At 31.9% G+C, this 9,686-nt stretch overlaps 1 pseudogene; it reads right to left on the minus strand.

The window, feature by feature from the left end:
* Positions 1 to 4,401: 4,401 nt before the first annotated feature.
* Positions 4,402 to 4,481, minus strand: LOC141577593 (U4 spliceosomal RNA; annotated as a pseudogene).
* Positions 4,482 to 9,686: the final 5,205 nt, after the last annotated feature.

A 9,686-nucleotide genomic window follows, 5' to 3' on the forward strand; every position in this document is an offset into this window, starting at 1 on the left:
CTCTGATAATGTTGTTTGAGCCCACTGATTTCGCTGTGTCAGATGCTGTATGTATCCATGACTTTCTGGTTCAGTAAATCATTAAATTTCCTTTTTGCTTAAATTAGTTTGCAGTCTAAGAGTTTGTCAAACAGCTGTTCTTGGGACCCAGTGTTTTTCCTGGAGGATCACAAAGCTCCTCATGTATTGCTGAATGAAATTTTGATCAGGAATCTCCTTGTTATCATGTAACCCTGTTAATCACTTAGGGTTTTGTTTCAAATATAATTTATACTTTATTTGTTAAAGAAGAAACCTTATCTTTATGGAAACATTTTATTAGTGAGTGCCCAAGTTTATCCCCCTGAATTATATTATCTAATTGTGTTTTTTGGTATGGAAATTGAGAATAAGGGGGAAAATACAAAATCAAAATGATTCTGGAAATTTACTTTTAAAATATTCTTTGTTGAGCAAAGGAAATAACTAGTAAAAGTTTGATGTTCTGGGTGCACAGACTTGAGTTTGGGAGCAAGTTCTTTTGGATTAAAATTTTATGACGCATACATTTCCATTTACAGAAATTAGCCCATTTACAAATCTACATAGAATTTATTCAAGTATAGATTATATATATATATACACAAATTTTAAAATAGTGATTGAATTTGTCCCACTAGAAAGTGATAAATACTTACTTTAGAAAATGGAAAAAAATTAAAATATTCACTTAAGATACATTTTTAGCACCTATTATATATGAGACATTCTCAAAAGATTTCAGTGAACAAGACAGATGTCTTTTTGCTCTCATGGAGATTAAATTTTCGTGGTATACAAGAAAACAAAAATTACCCATAATCCTACTGTCTGAAAGGACATGATTAATATTTTTGTGTATTTCCAACATATGTGCTTGTGTGTAGTGCAGTTGGAATAATGCTCTGCATACAGTCTTAGATTCTGCTTTTTACCTTTAGCTTTTTATCTTTAATCTTAACTTAAGTTATTTAACATTCTTCAAAAACATTATTTTTCATGGCTACTAATATTGTAAATCATATTTTTTTACCTTTTAAAAAATCTTTTTAAAAATGATCACACTGTGATGAGTAGTTTTGTCTACACACATTTGTCTAGACCATGATAATTTCATTGATAGATTCTTGAAATGAAATGAGTGGTTAAAAAGACAGAAATATCTTAAAGTTTCACTTTAATAAATCTGAATTTTCCTCTAGAACGAATGTAGTATGTTAGATTCCTACCAAAGAAGAGTTAGAAAATGCTTGTTTCATTTCACTTTTGCCATCAGGAACTATTGATGTACATTTCTTGCTAGCATCGTTTTACACTTTTGTTTTTTGTTAAAGGATATTACTGTGCGGTGTAACTTCTAACTAGTTGTTTCAGGCATATAGGTAATCAAGTGATATTTTCTTGTGCAATGTCCTTTCTCCAGCAATGATGTTGGTTTTGGACAGCAATTAAACTCACAAGATACAATAGACTTCACCCATCTTTAAGTTAATTTAACATTAGGAAAAGATACAGATAGACAAGAAAACAACATGCACAACAACATCATAGAAGAGGGTTTATGATTTTCAGGCATAGATTTCAATATTTCAATTACTTGAAATGATATATACATAGTGATAAGAGGTGAGGCTATGTGGTAGACTATCTTAACTTTTATATAGCTTATCAAGTAACCTCTTTAGGGATATAGGAGTAGAGTCCATTCTCCAGGGCAGCTGCATCTCATCAATATAGATTCCTCACTATAATTTCAACAGTGAGGTGCTTGGTTGGCACAAATTTTTAGCTGGAGATTATTATTTATCTGCAGTCATTGTAGATATACTCCTCACAATTCCTTGAGTTAGTGGTTGCCATCCATGAGGCTAGAGGAAAGGAACCAGCTGTTAACTCTTTCCTTTAATCCTGTATCTAGAATTTTTATTAAACATTCTTTGTAATTCTAAGACTGTTAGATTTTATTATCTTGTGTATGTCTGTGTTTTGTAGGTAAATAGTTGTTTTGTGTACAATTTATGAAAAAAGGTGTATTATTAAGGCTATAGTCTCTGGAAGCAATCTGCCTGGAGCAAATCCCAATTTCTGCCTTTACTTAAGTTACTTGAATTCCCCTTGCTTTACCTGTAAAATGAAGATAATAATAGCATTTACATCATAGAGTTGTTTTATGAATTAAGTGAGTTAATGTATGTAAGGCAATTAATTCCTGGCACCTAATAACTGTAGTAGGTACGATTTTATATTCTTGCTTAACAGTTGTAGCTCTTATTTCTACTTAATGTCTTAGTGCAAGGTTAGTTTCCATAACAATTTAAAACAGTGATTTTCAATAATAAGCATCTTTGCTCCTAATTCTTCTAGAGAACTCTTCAGTGCTCATTGTTAAGTAAGTTCATTGTTATGTTTAAAACATAGGTTGGTAACAGCAAAATATCAAATCAGATTTCTCTGCCTCAGCCAAAATAAAGGTCTTTTTTTTTTTTTTTGCTTTCCCATACTTGGGGTTAGCAAGAGAAAAAAGACAATTGGGCAACAGCTAAGTGATTCTCTGTGATAAGGTAGTATGTAAATGAGGTCAAATTAACAGAAAAAAATGTAAAATAAAAGTTATTATTATTATTATTCCTCTGAACCATGTAGAGTAAGTATATTTGTTAGATTGGTTTTGGTTGCAAGTTAACAGAAACATCAACATACTGGCTAAACTGTATCACCATAAACACAAAACACTGCTTTCCTAGCACTACTCTACTGTTCACTGCATACTTAGATTGGTTTCCCTCATAGTCTGATGATGGCTTCTAGTCATAACACTGTACATATTCACATTGAGCAAATGAGAGAAGTCAATTTCTTGTGACCCTTTTACGAGTAAGAAATTTACTTTCCTAGTAAATTAAGATTTACCTAACCTGAACCAATCATCGACCAAAAGGAAGAAATTGGCCTAAATTAATCAGGGTCCAAATTATTCAAGAAAGTAAGATGTAATCAGTGTTAGGAAGTCAACCACAGTGGTCACTGCCAAGAGAATCCACATATGCCTAATTAAAAACAAAGTTTAAAAAAACTATATGTTTATTTATTTTGATCAAATATGCTTCTGATATCTAATGAAACTTAAAAATAAACTTGGTGAAAATTTTAATATGTTTCTAATATTAAACCATCCTTATCATCTTGGGATAAATTCTATTTGGTCATAGTGGTGGTTCATACATAATTCAGTTACATTTCTTTTAGTATTTCTCGTAGGATCTATATTAATGAATGAAGTTGATCAACTTGTGTATATGCTTGCTGTTTATATTTTTCATAGCTTTATTGAGATATATAGCATATATATTCATATGCTATATAATCTATCCATTTGAAGTGTACAGTTCTATAACATTAAATTCACAGTTATACATCACTTATCACAATCAATTTTGGAACATTTTCTTACCTTATAAAGAACCCACTTACCTCTAGCTGTCACCCTCCATCCTGACCTCTCTATCCTAGGCAACTACTAATTTATTTTAAAAATTTATTTAAGATTTACTCTTTTAGCAACTTTTAATATTTCAATACAATATTATTAACTATATTCACCATCCCCACAGCTTATCTACTTTATAACTGGAAGTTTGTACCTTTGAATCCCTTTCACCCGCTTCACCTACTCCCTACCTATCACTTCTGGCAGCCACCAATCTGTTCCCTATATCTATGAGCTTGGTTTGTTTTTCCTTTTAGATTCCTACATAAAAGTGAGATTATACAGTATTTCTCTCCTTTGTTTGACTTATTTCGCTTGGCATAATGCCTTTAGCTGCTGCCACATGGCCCAAAGCACCGTCCCCTCTAACCATAAATAATATTATTAGCATAGACTATGTGCCATGACCCAAGGACCCCGCATAAACAAAGACACTTCTATCAGGCAGGGATATGCCAGAGGTTTGGAGGTTACCTTCTAGGAGTTGGGGGCAAAAGGCAAGACCTTTCTAAGGACAAGGTTAATCCTTTACTGTGCACCAAGTATAGCTGAAAATCTATGTAAGATTTTTGTTTCTTAAGTTAATTTTGCTCATATTTTCCCAGATAATTTTGTGTTTTGTCAACTTTTTCAAATTTTTGGTGAAATGTGGTCTTAGGTATTTTCTTATGTATTTTGTCTTTCTCTTTTTTTTTAAAAAAAATCAATTTTCTCATTTCTAAGCTTCAAATTTGTATTTTTAAGTAATGTTTCTTAATGAAATTTGTCAGTTTTAAGATTGTTCTTTCCTTAGATGTAAAAAAGTTAATTCAACTGTTCCTATAGTAACTTATTCATTATTTTTATGTTTATTTTTAAATATCTCCTGTTTCTTAAGTTTATTTTACTGTTATATAACTCTTAAATTCTTTTCAATTATCAGTAATTGTGCCTCAGATAAGCCTCATTGGCTATAATACTGCCACTTAACAAAGCTGAAAAATTTGAATTTTATGCCTTATTTATCTTTTTTCTTATTCAATAATAAAATTCTTCATGATTATGAAATGTTCTAGGATATCATACATGTTTTTTCAAAATTTTAATCTTGTTTTAATTAAACTGTTAAAATTTTGAGGTAATTGTAGATTCACATGCAGTTGTAAGAAATAACATGGAGAGATCTCCCGTGTATACTTTGTCGAGTTTGACTCAATGGTAATATCTTGTAAAACTGTAGTACAGTATCACAACCAGGATATTGACATAGATACATTCAATATACAGAACATTTTCATCACCACAAGGGTGTCTCATGTTGCCTATTTATATACACACCCACTTCCATCTTGTTCAGCACCCTTAGCTCCTAGCAACTACTGTAATTTCTATAATTTTGTCATTTCAAGAATGTTATATAAATGGAGTTGTATAATATGTAACATTTTGGAATTGACTTTTTTTTCACTCCTCTTAATTTTATGGTGATTCATCCAAGATGTTGTGTGTATCAATTGTTTGTTCCTTTTTATTGCTGAGTAGTATTCCATGGCCAATGAGCCACAGTTTGTTTAACCATTCACCTTTTGAAGAACATTTGAGTTGTTTCCAGTTTTGAGCTATAAGGCTACTATGAACATTTGTGTATGGTTTTTTGTGTGAACATAACCTTCATTTCTCTGGGATAAATCCCCAGGAATGCAGTTGGTAGGTTGTATCATAGTTATGTGTTATTTTTTAAAATCCTTCCCCCCACTTTTTTTTCCGGATGTCTGTACCCCTTTATGTTTCTGCCAGCAATGCGTTAGTGATCCAGCTCCTCTGTATTCTTGTCAGCATTTGGTGTCGTCACTGTTTTTTCTGATAGTTGTATAGTGATAGCTCGTTGTGATTTTAATTTTCTTTTTAAAAAATTTTTTTTCTGGGGGGAGGTAATTAGGTTATTTTATTAGTATTAGTATTAGTATTAGTATTAGTATTAGTATTAGTATTAGTATTAGTATTAGTATTAGTATTATTATTTAGAGGAGGTACTGGGGATTGAACCCAGGACCTCATGCATGCTAAGTATGTGCTCTACCACTTGAGCTATACCCTCCCTCCTGTGATTTTAATTTTCATTTCCTGAATGACTAATAATGTTGAACATCTTTTCATGTGCTTATTTGCCATCTGTATCTCTCTTTTGTGAAATGTTTCTTCATGTCTTTTGCCCAAGTTCTAATTGGATTATTTAATTTTTTACTATTGAGTTTTCTGAGTTTATATATTTCAGATACACGTCCTATTGTTACATATGTAGTTTGCAAATATTTTCATTCAATCTGTATCTTGTCTTTTCATCCTCTCAGTAGGTTCTTTTGCAGAACAAAAGCTTTTTAACTTTAATGAAGTTCAACTTTTTTTTTTCTGTTATGGATCATACCCTTTGTGTCAAATGTATGAACTCTTTGCCTATCTTTAGATTCCACAGACTTTCTCCTATGTGTTTTTCCCAAAACCTTTATAGTTTTATATTTTACATTTGAGTCTGTGATCCATTTTGAGTAAGATTTTATGTAAGGTGTGAGATTAGGTTGAAGTTCTGATTTTTTTGCTTGTTTGGTTTTGTTTTGTTTTTCACTCATGAATGTCCATTTGCTCCAGCACCATTTGTTGTTGAAAGACTGTTTTTTACTCCATTGAATTGTTCTTACACTTTGTCAAAATCAATTGGACATATCTGTGTGGGTCTATTTCTGGGTACTCTGTTCTGTGCCATTTATCCATGTCTCTTCCTCCAGCAGTACCACACATAATCTTGAATATTGTATATACACACACACACACACTTACATAATACATATGTATATATATGCACATACATATATACAGTTGACCCTTGAACAACACAGGTTTAAATTGCGCTGGTCCACTACACATGGATTTTTTTCCAGTAAATACATACTACATTAGTACGTGATCTGCAGTTAGTCAGATCTGAGGATGAGGAACCAGATATAGAGGGCCAATTATCAAGTTATACACAGACTCTCAACTGCATGGGGATCGGCACCCTTAACCACTACATTGTTTAGGGTCAATTGTACATACACACACACACACACACACGCACACATATAAATTGTGTAACAAAATCTGCGATCAGATAGACTGATCGCTATCACTTTATTCTTCTTTTTCGTAATTGTTTTAGCTATTCTAGTTCTTTAACCTTTCCATATATATTTTAGAATAATATTGTCTAGAAGATATCTTGCTTGGATTTTGATAGAAATTGTGTTATGCCAGTGTATCAAGTCAGAGAGAAATAACATCTTTACTACAGTGAGCTTCCAATCCATGAACATGTTATATTTTTTTATTTATTCAGATATTCTTTGAATTTTTTCATTAGTGTTTTGTAGTTTTCAGCATTACAGAGCCTGTGCTTTTTCTTGAGCAGTTGTAAATAGAATTCTAATTTTGGGATTCATATGCTCATTGCTAGTGGAAATACCAAAAAATGTTTATTTTGTATCCTGTGACCTTGCTAAACTCATTTATTCATTCTAGGAGTTTTTTTTTTTAGGTTCCTTGGTATTGTCTGTGTATACAATCATATCTTCTGCAAACATAGATAATTTATTTCTTCCTTTCTGATTTGTATTCATTGTTTTTGCTTACTGTACTGGTTGGAATTTCCTTTACTATGTTGAGTAAGAGTAAGGTATATGGACATCCTTTATTCCTACTTTTTTTTTAAATTGAAGTATAGTCAGTTACAGTGTGTCAATTTCTGGTGTGCATATAATGTTTCAGTCATACATATATGTAAAATTGTTTTTATATTCTTTTTCATTATAGGTTACTACAAGATATTGAGTATTCTGTATAGCACTATACAGAAAAAATTTGTTTTTTATGTATTTTATATATAGTAGTTAGTCTTTGCACATCTTGAACTCCCAGTTTATCCCTTCTCACCCCCTTTCCCCCCAGTGACCATAATTTTGTTTACTATGTCTGTGAGTCTGTTTCTGTTTTGTAGTTAAGTTCATTAGTGTCTTCTTTTTCTTTTTCTTTTTTTTGTTAGATTCCACATATGAGTGACGTCATGTGGCATTTTTCTTTCTTTTTCTGACTTAATTCACTTAGAATGATGATCTCCAGATCCATCCATGTTGCTGCAAATGGCATTATTTTATTCTTTTTAATGGCTGAGTAGTATTCTATTATGTGGATATACCACTACAGCTTCTTTATCCAGTCATCTGTCAATGGACATTTAGGTTGTTTTCATGTCTTTGCTATTATATATAGTGCTGCTATGAACACTGGGGTGCATATATTTTTTGAATTTGAGTTTCCTTTCTCTGTATATGCCCAGGAGTGGGATTGCTGGATCATATGGTAGGTCAATTTTTAGTTTTTTGAGGAATCTCCATACTGTTTTCCATAATGGGTGCACAAAACTGCATTCTCACCAACAGTGTAGGAGGGTTCCCTTTTCTCGACACCCTCTCCAGCACTTATTGTTTGTGGACTTTTTAATGATGGCCATTCTGACTGATGTGAGGTAATATCTCATTATAGCTTTGATTTGCATTTCTCTGATAATTAGTGATATTAAGCATTTTTTCATGTGCCTATTGTTATTTGTACGTCTTCATTAGACAATTGCTTGTTTAGGTCTTCTGCCCATTTTTGGATTGTGTTTTTTTTTTTTTTTTTCTTATTAAGTTGTATGAGCTGTTTTTTGTATCCTGGAAGTTAAATCTTTATCAGTCGCATCATTTGCAAATATTTTCTCCCATTTCATAGGTTGTCATTTTGTTTTGCTTATGGTTTCCTTTGCTGTGCAAAAGCTTATAAATTTAATTAGGTCTCAGTTTTTAATTTTTGCTTTTACTTCTATTGCCTGGGTAGACTGCCCTAGGAGAACATTGCTAAGATAAATGTCAGAGGATGTTTTGCCTATGTTTTCTTCTAGGAGATTTATTGTGTCTTGTCTTATATTTAAGTCTTTAAGCCATTTTGAGTTTATTTTTGTGTATGGTGTGTGGGTATGTTCTAACTCCACTGATTTACGTGCTGCTGTCCAGTTTTCCCAATACCACTTGCTGAAGAGACTGTCTTTTCTCCATTGTGTATTCTTGCCTCCTTTGTCAAAAATAATTGACTATAGGTCTGTGGGTTTATTTCTAGGCTCTATTTCATTGATTTTGCTCTTAGTTTTATTGTTTTCTTTCTATGGTTGCTTTGAAGTTTCCTTTGCTCTTCTTTTTCTGGGTTCTTGAGTTGGGAATTTAGATTGTTGATTTGGACATTTTCTCTTTTTTGATGTGTGCATTTAGTACTGTAAATTTCCCTCTTAGCAGTGCTTTAGTTTTGTCTCATAAATTCTGAGACATTTTAATTTTCTTACATTCAGTTTATTTTTTATTATTCCCCTTGAGATTTCCTTTCTAACCCACAGTTTATCCAGCTGTATGTTATTTAGATTACAAGTGTTTAGAGATTTTTCTTGTTATCTTTCTTTTATTGATTTCTAGTTTGATTCTGTTGTGGTCGGAGAATACACTCAGTATGATTTCAGTTATTTTAAATTTGTTGTAGTTTACTTTATGGTCCTGGACATAGTTTATCGTAGTACATGTACTGTGAATACTTGAAAAGGATGGATAGTCTGTCTTGGTTGGGTAGAATGTTCATCAAGTCCTATTTGTTGATGGTGTTGGTGAGTTCTTTTGTATCCTTGCTGCTTTTCTGTCTAGTTGTTCTGTCAATTACTGAGAGAGGAGTGCTGAAGTCTTCAGCTATAATTGTACATTTTTCTATTTCTTTTTCAGTTCTAACAGTTTTTGCTTTACATATATTGCACCTCTGTTGTTTGGTACATACACATTTAAGATTGCTAATCTTCTTGGTGGATTAATTCTTATATCATTATATAATGTTTTTCCCTATTTCTGGTAATTTTTTTGCTCTGAAGAAAGATAATATTTATTTGATATTAGTGTAGCCACCTCTGTATTCTTTAGATTAATATTTGCCCATTATATCTTTTTTTGTCCTTTTACTTTCAACCTGCCTATATTGTTATATTTGAAGTGAACTTCTTACAGATAGCATATAGTTGGGACATGTTTTTTAATCTGTCCTAATCTCTGTCTTTTAATTGATGTATTTAGACCATTTACATTAACATAATTTTAATATA

The sequence above is a fragment of the Camelus bactrianus genome, chromosome 4, assembly GCF_048773025.1.
Source record: "Camelus bactrianus isolate YW-2024 breed Bactrian camel chromosome 4, ASM4877302v1, whole genome shotgun sequence".
Classification (NCBI taxonomy): Eukaryota; Metazoa; Chordata; class Mammalia; order Artiodactyla; family Camelidae; genus Camelus; species Camelus bactrianus.